Raw genomic sequence first — 14482 nt, 5'->3', positions numbered from 1 at the left:
TGTGCCTCAGTTCTGGCCAATAAGAGGTAAGTAAGGAGAACTGTGCGGAGAAGTTTCTGGAAAACTTAATTTTTTTATATAAGGAGCAGACTCAGCAGGTGCCACCCTTTCCAGTGATTCATGCCTTGAAGCACATGTGATGACTGGCGTTGTGGCAGGCATCTTGCAACCAGGAAGTGACAAGGAAAAGTAAAAAAAAAAAGCCAACATGCTAAGAAGAAAAAAGATAGAAGGAGCCTCAGTCCTCAGGGTGATGTACTGGGAAAAAAAAAAAAAAAAAGGCCACAGACCCAGCCAGGACCAGTCTGTGACCACCCAACTTCTAAAGTAGTGATTCTCAACCTTGACTTTACATTGGAATCACCCTGGAACCTCTAAAAATAGCTGATTCTGGGCCCCTTAGATTCTGAGTTAATGGGTCTGAAGGTGTCACATTTTTAGTTCTCCCATGCAGCAAAGTTTGAAAACCACTGTGTACTGTGTTGAACTGTGTCCCCCAAAAAGATACGCTCAAGTCCTGATACCTGTGAATACGCCCTTATTTGGAAACAGGGTCTTTGCAGAGGTAATCAAGTTAAGATGAGGTCGTGCTGGATTAGGGTGGGCCTGAGTCCAGTGACCAGTGTCCTTATAAAAAGAGGAGAAGTTAGACACAGACACACAGAGGAGAAGGCCATGTGAAGACGGTGGCAGAGATTGGAGTGATACGTCTATAAGCCAAGGAGTGTCAAGGATTGCTAGAAGCCAGCAGAAAGTAGGAGAAGCCTGGAACCGATTATTCCCGAGAATCTCAGAGGGAACACAGCTCTGCTGACATCTTGAATTTGGACTTCTAGCTCCAGAACTGTGAGAGAATAAATTTCTATTGTTTTAAGACACTCAGTTTGTAGTAATTTGGTACAGCAGCCATAGGAAGCTATTACCACTGCCTCAAGGCAATCCCTACACCTCAAAACTGCATGAACAGAAAGAGGACAGCCAAAGCTGTGCGTTCACAGTAAGAGTATCCTTCCTAATGGGTCCATGGAGGACAACAGAGTAGGCAGAACTTCCTGGTACGTGAGCAGAGCAGGTAGAATCTCCTAAGGAGCAGAACTAAGGCCTTCCAGATATCACTGCTGATGTCAGATGGATCTTGGCTGAAAGCAGAGACTCCCAGAAAGATGTTTACCTGTGTTTTATTGACTCTGCAAAGGCATTCAACTGTGTGGATCATAACAAATTATGGATAACATTTCAAAGAATGGGAATTCCAGAACACTTAATTGTGCTCATGAGGAATCTATACATAGATCAAGAGGCAGTCATTCAAACAGAACAAGGGGACGCTGTGTGGTTTAAAGGCAGGAAAGGTGTGTGTCAGGGTTGCATCCTTTCACCATAGCTATTCAATCTGTATGCTGAGCAAATAATTTGAGAAGCTGGACTGTATGAAGAAGAATGTGGCATCAGGATTGGAGGAAGACTCATTAACAACCTGCATTATGCAGATGACACAACCTTGCTTGCTGAATGGGAAGAGGGCTTGAAGCACTTACTGATGAAGATTAAAGACCACAGCCTTCAGTATGGATTACACCTCAACATAAGGAAAACAAAAATCCTCACAACTGGACCAATAAGCAACATCACGATAAATGGAGAAAAGATTGAAGTTGCCAAAGATTTCATTTTACTTGGATCCACGATCACCACCCTTGGAAGCAGCAGTCAAGAAATCAAAAGAGGCATTGCATTGGGCAACTCTGCTGCAAAAGACCTCTTTAAAGTGTTAAAAAGCAAATATGTCACCTTGAAGACTAAGGTGCACCTGACCCAAGCCATGGTGTTTTCAGTCGCCTCATATGCATGCAAAAGCTGGACAATGACTAAGGAAGACCGAAGAATTGACACCTTTGAACTGTGGTGTTGATGAAGAATACTGAATATACTATTGACTGCCAAAAGAATGAACAAATGTGTCTTGGAAGAAGTACAACCAGAATGCTCCTTAGAAGCGAGGATGGCAAGACTACGCCTCATATACTTTGGACATGTTATCAGGAGAGATCAGTCCCTGGAGAAGGACATCATGCTTGGTAAAGTAGAGGGTCAGCGAAAAAGAGGAAGACCCTCAATGAGATGGATTGACACAGTGGCTGCAACAATGGCCTCAGGTATAACAACAATTGTGAGCATGGCGCAGGACCGGGCAGTGTTTTGTTCTGTTGTACGTGGGGTTGCTATGAGTTGGAACTGACTCGATGGCACCTAACAACAACAGTGCAGGGAGCCATCACTACTCCTGCCCAGCAGGTTTGATATGCTTTAGGGGCCAGTGACTACTGGGTATTGCCCTCTCTCCCTTCTCCAAATGAGAGTTTTTAAATGCATTTATTCAGTTCCTTTTCCATCGTTCTATATTGGAAGCGTTGGGAGGGACAATTTATCTTTTAGCTATATGGCATCAGACTCTAAGGAAGCACATCTGTCTTGATGGAAAGGGTGCACATCTGTCTTGATGGAAAGGGTGCACATCAGGGAGAGATGCAAGGCTTCAAACTGGACACATCTGGACGAGGCTCTGGGCTGGGTTCCTGTGTGCAAAATGCGGTTTGCTTACTTTGGACTTCGGCTCACTTACTTTGGACACATCATCAGGAAAGACCAGTTGCTAGGAAAGGATGTTATGGTTGGTAAAGCAGAGGGTCAGCGAAACCGAGGGAGGCCCTCAGTGAGATGGACTGACACTACAGCCACAGAAATGGACTCACACATAACAAGGATCATGAAGATGGCGCAGGACTAGGCAACATTTCATTCTGTGACACATAAAGTCGCTGTAAGTCAGAGCTGCCTCAACATGAACTAACAACAACTTCGTACGAGAAATGGGTGCAACAGAGCAACTTTTTAAGAAGGGAGAAGTAAAAGCTTTGTCTAATGCACGTGATCCAGTAAAGAGAGAAAACTAATGGTGTAATAGACAAGGGGGAGGCATTGAGTGGGCAAGACATGCTGGAATCTGGTGTCCAAGTAGAGGAATAAACCCTTAGAATTGAGCAAAGATAGTTCACTTAGAGACACAGGAGTGAAAGTGAAGTCTCCACATACAGAGGTTGGCAGGCATGTTGGTGTGGTGGTGGGACCCTGAGGAAGTTATCCTCTGAGTGTTTCCATGCTCTCAGTGAAGTGAAAGTCATCATTTGAAGGTGAGAATTAGGGATGTGTGAGAAGTGAGAGGAAAAGGTGTACAATTGTTCTCTAGGAGAAAGGAAGACTGACTGAAGGACTGCTGGATTTCATGATGGGCCCACATGAGATTCATGGTCATGAATTTTAAGTGGGCATGAGAACTCTCAATCTAAATATCAGAAGAATTCATTTTTCTCTAAAATTGACAAGCTAAAACTGAAAGGTACATGGAATGCAAAGGACCTAGAATAGTCAAGATAATCTTGAAGAAGAACAAATTTGGAAGACATACATTTCTTTATTTTAAAACTTACTACAAAGTTACAGTAATTACAGCAATGTGGTATTAGTGACCAAAGGAACAGAATAATGAGTTCAGAAATACACCTACACATATGCAGCCACTTAATTTTTCAGAAAGGTGTCAATGCAATTCAATGGGGGAAAAGAAAGCCGTCTTAGCCTGGGTTCTCTAGAGGGGCAAAACCAGTGAAGCTATAGATATATAAATGTATACAGAGAGAGATTTATTTCATGGAAATGGCTCACAAAGTTGTGGAGGCTGGCAAGTCCCAAATTCATGGGTCAGGCATCAGGCTGGAGGCTTCTCCTGACTCACATGGTTACAGGGGCTGACAAACCCAAAATCAACAGGTCAGACAACAGGCTGCTGGCTCACATCCCAAGAACCGGAAGTCAGAGGATGAAGAATCAGATGCAAGATCAAGAGAAGGCCAGCTTCCCCAGAACATCCATACATACTAGATGCGGGCCACACCCCCAAAGAAACTCCTCTTACATCAGATCACAAAATGGAGGATAATTACATAACACTGAGAATCATGGTCAAGCCAAGTTTACACATAACGTTAATCATCATAAAAGTTTTTCAATAAAATTGGGATGGAACAACTTTTTTAAAAAATAAACCTTGAATCTTATATCACAATACACAAAAATTAATTTGAGATAGACCCTGGACCTAAACATAAGCACTAAAACTATAAGCTTCTATTAGAAACCATGGAAGATATCTTCATGACCTCAGGTAGGCAAAGAGTTCTTAGACAGAATGCAAAAACGGTCTAACTATAAAAGAAAAAAAATTGATAGATTTTACTTCATATAGTTAAAAACTTCCGGAAACTTCTGCTTCAAATCATGAGGTAGAAACAGGTCCAGAATTATGCTTCCATGATAAATAACTGCAAAACATACATTTTCAAACATTGCACTACAGGCAAATTATTTACAGAGGAATAAATGTAAGAATAACTAAATACTTCTCATGAGAAACTATGTCATTCAGGAGACAATGGAATAAGACATTTAAAATGCTGAGAAGGGTAAACAAACCGTCAATGTAGAACCTCCTGCAAAAAAATTTCAAAAATGAAGGTGAAATATAGACTTTTTCAGATAAGCAAAACCAGAGAGATTTCACTGACAACACACATGTACTAAAATAAACGTTAAAGGAGTTTCTTCAGGGGGAGGAAGTTGACAGTAGATGGAAAGTTGGATCTATATAAATGAATGAAGAGCACTGGAAACATGAAATAACATGGAAAAATATAGAAGACATTTTTCTTGTTTTTAAAATTGACAGGCAATTGACTGTCTAAAGCAAACACAAGAGTAATATGTCACGGGCTGGTAAAACATATGCAGAAGTAAAATATATGAAAACAATGCACCAAGGCTGGGAGGGGAAACAGAAGCATAACATTGTGAGGATGACACATTATACATGAAGTAGCATCAATTTATTTAAAAGTAGACTGTGATAACTTAAAGGTGCATATTGTAAACCTTAGATCAACCACTAAAAAAGGAGGTACTGGTAAGAAGTTAATAAACCCACCGCTGCGGAATCAATTCAGACTCATAGCGACCCTACAAGTCAGAGTAGAATTGCCCCATAGGGTTTTCAAGGCTGTAAATCTTTACGGAAGCAGACTGCCACATCTTTTTTTCCCATGGAGCCGCTGGTGGGTTCAAACTGCTGACCATTTGGTTAGCAGCCAAGTGCTTTAACCACTGCGTCACCAGGGCTCCTAGTAAGTTAATAGTAGAGATAAAATGAAATACCAAAATGTATTCAACTAAGTCAAAAGAACTTTCCCAAGATTGATCCAAAGATTCAACAATAACCCAATCAAAATTTCAGCAGGCTTTTTGTTTTGTTTTCACTTTTTTTTTTTTTAATTAACAAGTTGATTCTGAAGTTTATATAGAAATGCAAAGATCCTGGAATAGTGAAAATAATTTTTAAGTAATGTTGAAACATACAATACTTTGCCCCTAAGATCAGATATAAGATAAGGACATCTACTCTCACTACTGATGTTTGATTTTATACCTGAGGACTAATAAATAAAAGGCATACAGAGTGGATAGGGGAAAAAAAAAAAACTGTCTTTATCCTCAGAAGACATAATCATGTACATAGAAAATCCCAAGGAATTAAAAAAAAAAAAAAACTACTAGAACTAATAAGGGTAGAATACGCAATATTTCAGAATACAAGATCAATATACAAAATCGATTGTATTTCTCTATGCTAGAAATGAAGCCCTGGTGGCATAGTGGTTAAAAGCTCCAATGCTAACCAAAAGGTCAGCAGTTCAAATCCACCAGACACCCCTTGGAAGTCCTATAGGGCAGTTCTGTGCTGTCCTGTAGGGTCTCTATGAGTAGGAATAGACTCGATGGCAACAGGGTATACTAGCAATAAGCAACTGGAACCTGAAATTAAAAAGCAATATCATTTATAATAGCATCCAAAGTATGAATTACTTTGAGGTGTATTTAACAAAATGTTATAGATTGGATTGTGTCCCCCAAAAACGTGTATCAGCATGGCTTGGCCATGATTCCCAGTATTGTGTGGTTGTCCACCATTTTGTCATCTGATATGATTTTCCTATGTGTTGTAAATCCTGTCTCTATGATATGAATGAGGCAGGATTAGAGGCAGTTATGTTAATGAGGCAGGACTCAATCTACAGGAATTGGTTGCATTTTGAGTCAATCTCTTTTGAGATATAAAAGAGAATCAAGCAGAGAGGAGGGGGACCTCCTGCCATCAAGAAAGCAAAGCCAGGAGTGGAGCGTGTCCTTCGGACCCAGGGTCCCTGCGCTGAGAAGCTCCTAGACCAGGGGAAGATTGATGACGAGGACCTCCCCCAGAGCCAAAGGAGACAGCCTTCCCCTGCATCTGGCGCCCTGAATTCAGACTTCTAGTCTCCTGTACTGTGAGAGAATAAATTTCTCTTTCTTAAAACCATCCACTTGTGATATTTCTGTTTTAGCTGCACTAGATGACTAAGGAGCCCTGGTGGCACAGTGGTTAAGAAATCAGCTGCTAACCAAAATGTCAGCAGTTCAAATCCACCAGTTGCTGCTTGGAAACCCTATGGGGAAGTTCTACTCTGTCCTCTAGGGTCACTTTGAGTCAGAACTGACTCAATGGCAATAAGTTTGGTTTTGTTTCTTTTTTTAGATAACTAAGACACAAAATACATACAAGATATGTTGATGTCTCAGCAAACACCACTAAGAAAAATTAAAGACCTAAATAAATGAAAAGATATATCATGTTCATGGATGAGAAGACTTAGTATAGTTAAGATGTGAATTTTCCCCAAATTGATCCAAACATTCCATGCAAACCCAGTCAAAATCCCAGTAGGCTTTTGTTTTGTCTTCACTTTTTTTAAAACAACAAGTTGATTCTAAAGTTTATATAGGAATGAAAACATTCTAGGATAGTGAAAATAAATTTTAAAAAGAACTCTGTGAGACGACTTATACTCACTGATTTCGAGACTTAGTTGAATTGCTTGAGAAATTAAGAAGGTGGTGTTTATATGGAAGATAGACATATAGGTGAATGGAACACAATAGAGTGCAGAAACAGATCCACATGTACACGGTCAGTTGATTTTCAACAAAGGGACCAAAGTAATTCAATGTTGGGAGATAACAGTTTTTTCAACCAATAGTGCTGGAACAACTGGATATACCTATGGGGGAAAAATTGAGCTCAACAACTTACTTCACACCATACACATAAATTCACTTAGTGTATCATACCCATTGTCGTCGAGTCAATTTCGACTCATACAACCCTATAGGACAGAGTAGAACTGCCCCACAGTGTTTCCAAGGAGTGGCTGGTGGATTCAAACTGCTGACCTTTTGGTTAGCAGCCGAGCTCCTAACACCATGCCAATAAACACTAAACTATAAAGATTCAAGAAGAAAAGTTTTGTGCCCTGGGGATAAGCAAAAATTCTTAGATATGATAGAAATACAAACCATAAAAGAAAAAAAGTGATAAATTATACTCATCAAAAGCAATAATGTCTGCTTTTCAAAAGAAAATGTAAGGGCATGCCACAGACTAGGAAGAAATAGTCACGGTACAGATATCTGACAAAGCACTTGCATCCAGAAGATATAAAGAACTCTAACAATTCCACAATAAGAAGATGAATGACCCAATTTTTAAAAATGGGCAAAAGATTTGAACAGACACTTTACAAAAGAATGTATACAAACAGCCAATAAATACATGAAAAGATGCTCAACATCATTCACTGTCAGGGCCAGATGCTGGACTCTGGAGGGGTAGTTCCATGAGGGAGGAGCTAATCTGTTTTGCTTACTGTGGCATCCTAAGCACCTAGCATAGTGCCTGTAGATGTTCATATTTATTCTGTGAATGAATGAATGGGCAAATGTGAGACTGGGGTAGCCCAGTCTTAGAAGGGTACATTTCACTTCAGCTGACATTTGGTTTTAAGACTTCTAATTTTGGAAAAAGAATCTTGGATCCCTAGTCTCAAATTAGATCTAAGAAGTGGCCAAGAAAAACTCTTTCTCTTTTAATTACTCATATGCTGAATGTTAACTATCATAGCTAAAATTACTAATCCAGAACATTTCAGGTTGACTATACACTTACCTGTATCTCTTTTTTTAAGGTGCTTACTCTTCCTGATTATAAAAGTTATATATGCCTTCTGTAGGGAGTCTCAAAAATGCTGAACAATTAAGAAGAAAATGAAAATTCCCTAAAGTCCCATCACCCCAACTGTCACTGAGCTCTTCCTTCTTGGAGTTCCAGGTTTCCTCATAGTCTGTACCTCTGTTTTGGCACCAACACCATAAAGGCCGAGAAGATAGAGGCTGACAAGGAGCCAGGTGGGATCCCTTGAGGGTTGAGGGCGACATAGTGTGGAACTATCTAGAATTTTCCAGTGGGCCGTTGGAATTGCAGTTCTAAACCAGGAGAAAGTTCAGATCCCTAAATGGGGATGGAGGGGATCACAGGGGTCTCTGGTGAACCTCAGAAAGGGAATGAGCCTCAGAGCGGGTGGAGAGAGGAGAGAAAGAAAGCAGATCAAGGGGAAAGGAGGACCTAGGGCATCCAGAGTCTCATATAACTGGTTTATACTTGCTCCAGAAAGTTGATGGGATAAAGCATTAGGAAGAAAAAACACATTTTCTCTTGAATTCTTATCTGTAAATGTTTTCTTGGGCTGTTAAGAAGTGAGATGTTTCTCTCTGTATTCTCTATATCTGTGGACTTTAGCCAGCATTCATTTGAAGAGAAAGAGTTCACACGAGAAGGGTACAGAATTAACTCAAATATTGCTTCTTGAATGCAATCCTTTCTCACCTCTGAATACTGATTTCATCTACTCTTTTTAAAAAACTCAACGAGCTTGTTTGAAATGGCTTTTCAGAATGCTCCATTTTCACACCCACATTATTAACAAATGAATCTGTTTCAATCTATGTGCTTTGAGAAAAGAGAGTTTGCAAGTGGATAAAATGTCGTGCTGGTTTTTACCGGTTGCATCTATTTACGATCCTCTAGCTATAGCTATCTTGTAAAAAATAATTTCTTTTATTTTTCTTATTGTTGAGAATATACACAGAATATACACCAATGCAACAATTTCTGCATGTACAATTCAGTGACACTGATAATATCCTTCAAGTTGTGCAACTTGAAAATTGTGAAAATGGAGCATTCTGAAAAGCCATTTCAAACAAGCTCGTTGTGTTATTTAAAGAGTAGATGAAGTCATTATCCAGAGGTGAGAACGGATCACGTTCGGGAAGCAATATTTGAGTTAACTTGAAAAGTTGCGCAACTTCTCTCACCCTCCTTTTCTGAGTTGTTCCTTCCCCATTAACACGAACTCACTGCCCCCTAAGTTTCCTATCTAATCGTTCCAGTTGCCGTTGTCAGTTTGATCCCATGTAGACAGATCTTAAAGGAGCCCAGTGCTCAAGGCAGACATTCTTCACTGTTGTTGTTGCTGTTAGGTACCATCACGTCAGTTCTGACTCACAGCGACCTTAGTTAAGCTAAACTATTGCTCGGTTTTAAGAAGACTTTAGGGGATATTTTTTTGGTTTAAGGTTTAAAGATTATCTCAGGGCAATAGTTTCAGGGGTTCATCTAGCCTCCCTAGATCCAGAAAGTCTGGATTCTATGAAAATGTGAAGTTCTGCATTTTCCCCGTTTTAATCAGAATTCCTCTATAGGATTTTTGATCGAAATATTCACTACCAGCCATCTTGTTTAAAATGACACGTTCCTCCTGCTTTAAGGTCTGCTCACAAAGCACAGCCCTCATGAGTTTTTGTCATTTGCCAAAAATTTCCTATTGGAACATTTGACTCATCTGCCTGGAGAGAGAGAGATGGAAGTCCAGCAGTAGCTGTACAAATAGCGGCCAGATGAGCCAGAGCAGACAGACAGTGTCCTCTTCAGAAGGCAAAATGCTAGAAAGTGCTGCCAAGGCACCCAAAGTCCAGCTGATAACAAATTCTCCCCCAACAACTTGTTTAAAAGACCTTCTCAATGCTGTCAACATAAAACCAAACAATCCTACCCAGGAAAGACCCTCCTAAATCTAAGTTATCTGCCTCAAACACAAGGATCTTATAAGCTAAACCTTGTTCCTGAGCATTCAAATCTCCGTAGGTACACAGAAAATGCCCCTTTGGACTGTCATTCCCTCATTCAGCAACCATTATAGAATCCAATAGCTATAATCCATGAGCCCCAAACTCAACTCACCAAAGCTGAATTCACCTTTCCCTCAAACCTCCCTTTCCCACCCCAGCCCAGGACTTCATCCTTTCCTGGTTGTTGTCAGTTGCCGCCAAGTCAGCAGCAACTCATGGTAACCCCATGTGTGCAGAGAACTGTTCCATAGGGTGTTCCAGGTTGTGACCTTTTGGAAGCTGAATGCCAGGCCTTTCTGAGGCTCCTCTGGGTGGGTTTGAACCACCAATCTTTCAGCTAGTAGCAGAGTGCTTAGCCATTTGTGCCTCCCAGGCGTTCCTCATCCTTCCTTCACCAAATCCATTTCTCTGACTCAGAGAAGATTACTTGTATGAGTTGGGGAGAGAGGGGTCCCATTAGGCTTTGTGGGTCCATTTTTAAGTTCTACCAGTGTTCACAGAAACAGCTAGAGGAAGGGTGGAGGTGACAACAGCAATATAAGGTAAGAACGGCTATAGCAGGGTGTGACCATTGAGGTTGTGCATCAACTTGGATGGGCCGTGAATCTCAGTGGTTTGGCAGTTATGTAATGATGTAATCATCCCTCATTTTGTGAGCTGATGTAGTCATTGCCCATTACGTGATTTGACGTGAGCAGTCAATCAGTTGAAAAGGGAGTTTCCTTGGGGGTATGGCCTTCATCCAATAAATATACAGATGTTCTGGCAAAGCTCACTTGCTCTGGATCCTGCATTTGGCTCATCATCATCTGGCCTCCAGTTCTTGGCACTTGAGCCAGCAGCCTGCTGTATTGCCTACCCATCTTTGGATTCATTAGCCTCTACAGCCCATGAACCAGCGGCCTGCCATCTTACCTGCCGATCTTGGAATTCATCAGCCTCTGCAGCCCATCGGCCAGCAGCCTGCCCTCTAACCTGCCAGTCTTGGAATTCGTCAGCTCTTACAGCCATGTGAGTCAGAAGCCTCCAGCCTCAAGCCTGACCCACAGACTTGAGACTTGGCAGCCTCTATGTCCGCGTGAGCCATTTCCTTGAGATAAATCTCTCTCTCTCTCTCTCTCTGTGTGTGTGTGTGTGTGTGTGTGTGTGTGTGTGTGTGTGTGTGTGGCCATTTCCTTGAGATAAATCTCTCTCTCTCTCTCTGTGTGTGTGTGTGTGTGTGTGTGTGTGTGTGTGTATGCTTCACTGGTTTTGCTTCTCTAGAGAATCCAGCCTAAGACACAGGGTCACAGAAGCATATGGCTGAAGATGTTGAGTCTGGCAGGGAGGGGAGGGTGGAAACTTTTTAGCACAGTGCCTGGCCCAAAGTCGGTGCTAAATAAATGACTGGTGAATGAGAGATGCAATGTTTGAACATCACCTTGATGATAAGTGGGCCTGTCCATCTCGAGGAGCAGGGAGGACAAAGGCCCAGCCAAGTCAATTCCTAGATGTGTTCAGGGAAGGGCAGTACTTGGGGGTGTGCCCTTGCAGGCAAAAGGGGCTGTATGGACTGAACTGCGTCCTCCCCACAAAATGTGTGTTGGAATCCTAACCCTATACTGTGGATGTAGTCCCATTGAGAATAGGGTTTTGTTATGTTAATGAGGACATATCACTGTAGGCTGTGTCCTAAACTTAATCATTCCTGAGTTATAAAAAGAGCAGATCAAACACAAGGGCAAGCACAAACGGGGGAAGATAGATGCCACAAGAAGCTCACCAAGGAACACGGGCTACAGAAGCTGAAAGAGACAAGGATCTTCCCCTACAGCCAAGTCTCCTGCAAGAGCTGGTGCCCTGAATTCTGATTTCTAGCCTGAATTGTGAGAAAATATTTGCTCTTCAAAGATACTCACTTGTGATGTTTCTCTTAGAGCAGCACTAGCAAACTCGGAGAGGGGCCTAGGGGAAAATGAGGCTGGAAACACCGGGTGGGGACCTTGGACAGAATGCGGTAGACAATATCCAGAAAAGCCAAGGAGTGGGAAGACAAGAGATGTGCTAACATCCGCATTTTCTAAAGCGCTCTCAGCAGTCTTGTGGATGACAATTCACAGAAGTAAAACCGGTTTGGAAACCATGGCGGTAGTTCAGCGGACAGATAAAAGGGTAGGGATATGAAGTAGATGGTGGGTGGATAGGAACATCTGGGGTCTATTTTGTGTGTTCCTTCAACAAATAGTGTCTGTTTCCCTCATAAAAGAAACAAGCTAACATTCTTGCTTCATCCTGTAGCTTCTTCCTGGTGTCCTCACAACTGGCCTTCAAGTCAAGTTTCTATAAAGTGTCTCCCACCACCCTCCCTCTCTTCTGCCCCCACCACTCCTGCCAGTATTCCCACGAGCTCCTAGATGCTGAAGCCCTCAGGCACTTTCCAATCCTTATCTTGCTGGGCATCGACCCTCTGCTCTGGACAGTCTGACTGCTTCTCAGGCGTTTTCTCTGTCTTCTCTTACTCCAACTTCTCACCCCTTACAACATACCTGCCCCCACAGGTTTTCACTTAACCAGTCTTTTTTCCCTTGTCTATTTCAACCACTGGCTGTGGGCTGACTCCCAGATCCCCATCTCCACTCCGCCATCTCTCCTGACTCCACATTTGTTTATCCAGCTGTCTCCCAGACATGCTCAATTATGTGCCCCAGGGGCAGGTCAGACTCCACAGGTCCCAGATGGAAGTCACTTGGCTGTGTGGCCTTGGGCATGTTAATTGAATTGGGCCTCAGTTTCTCAACTATAAAACAGGGCATTATGGATGCAGAAGTGTGTTGTACAAATTAAATGAAATAGAGTAACACATCACACAGACCCTGGCACGTGGTATGCCATCTATGAGTGCTGGTCATGATTCTGCTTCCCTCACTCACACTTTCCTCCCCACAGTCCCTAAATTGACTAAAACACCCAATGTTCATGGTGGCCACCAAGCCAGGGCCCTCGACCCCTCCCTCCTGCTTTACCTCATAGAACAGTCATGATGTCCCAGCCACATCCATTCCGCTTACTGAATACCTGACTTTGCCTCTCCTTCTCCACTATCACCACGTCAAGCCCTCACATCCCCTGGGGCGAGGACCACCCTCCCGACTCCCCTCTTGCTCCTCCTCTGGTCTCCTCTCTAGGTGGCTCATACAGCACATTGCATGAAACCACCCCCTCTTACAATCTTTCAGCGGCTCTCAACTGCCTTGGGGACAAAATCCAAACTCCTTGGAAGGGCATATAAGGCTCATAAGGACCTGGCCTTGGTCACAGTCCACCTCACTCCCTAAGGTCCAGCTGGTCCTCCCTCAGCGGGCGATTCCCACGTACTCAAGCTTAGCCAGCACTGGAGCGACCTCTCCTCCTGCTGCTTCTCCTCCTTCCAGATGTAGCTCGGGGGTCACTTCCTCTGGGAAGCCTTCCTAGACTTCCAGTCAGATGAGTATCTTTCTCCTTTGTTCTCCAGAGCCTCTGCCCTAAAACTTACCATGCTCCGGTAGTTGTCTGCTCACTTGCCAGTCCTCCCCCGCTAAACTGAGTTGTCTGCAGGGGGCAAAATGATCTTTTATTTCCATAGCCCCAACATCTGGCACAGTGCCTGGCGGACAGTAGGTACCCAAGGAAAGCAAAACGGGGCAAAGCGGTTCCGCCAAAAAGGAAACAAACGGTTTGGGGAATCAACTTCAAGCTTTCGGGAATGCACTACTCCCGCGGCACAAGCTGATTCCTTTACTGCATAGAGGTTCCTTCACCGCCGCGTGGACGTCCACTGCCTGCACGTCCTTCTCGGTCAGTTCGCGCAGAATTAAACAGCACAACCGAAGCAGACAGGGCTACAGCTGCAGGGGCTTTTTTCAGCACAGTGTTCAGCAGCCTGCAAACTCACGACCAACGGGCGGTGAAAGCCTGTGCCCTCGGTCCCAAAACCAAAAATCCAAACCAAACCCTTTGCAATCGAGTCGATTCCGACTCAGAGCGACCGTACAGGACAGAGTAGAACTGCCCCATAGGGTTTCCAAGGAGTGGCTGGTGGATTCGAACTGCCGACCTTCCGGTTAGCAGCCAGCTCTTAACCACTGCGCCACCAGGGCTCCAGGCCACGGAGAACTCCTCTGCGCGCACTCGCCCGCCCGCCCGGGTGCAGGGCCTGCTTGGGCAGGATGGCACAAAAACGCACTCGGCAGCGCCGCGTCGGACACGGGAGCGGATGTGCGGGGGCCCGCCTCCCGACCCCGGGTTCCCGCGCTCCTCGGCGATCCCTGCCCGGCCGGGCCTCGGTACCAGGCCGACC

The sequence above is a fragment of the Trichechus manatus genome, unplaced genomic scaffold (genome assembly GCF_000243295.1).
Source record: "Trichechus manatus latirostris isolate Lorelei unplaced genomic scaffold, TriManLat1.0 scaffold00177, whole genome shotgun sequence".
In the NCBI taxonomy this organism is placed as follows: Eukaryota; Metazoa; Chordata; class Mammalia; order Sirenia; family Trichechidae; genus Trichechus; species Trichechus manatus.
Note: the sequence above shows the minus strand (reverse complement) of the source record.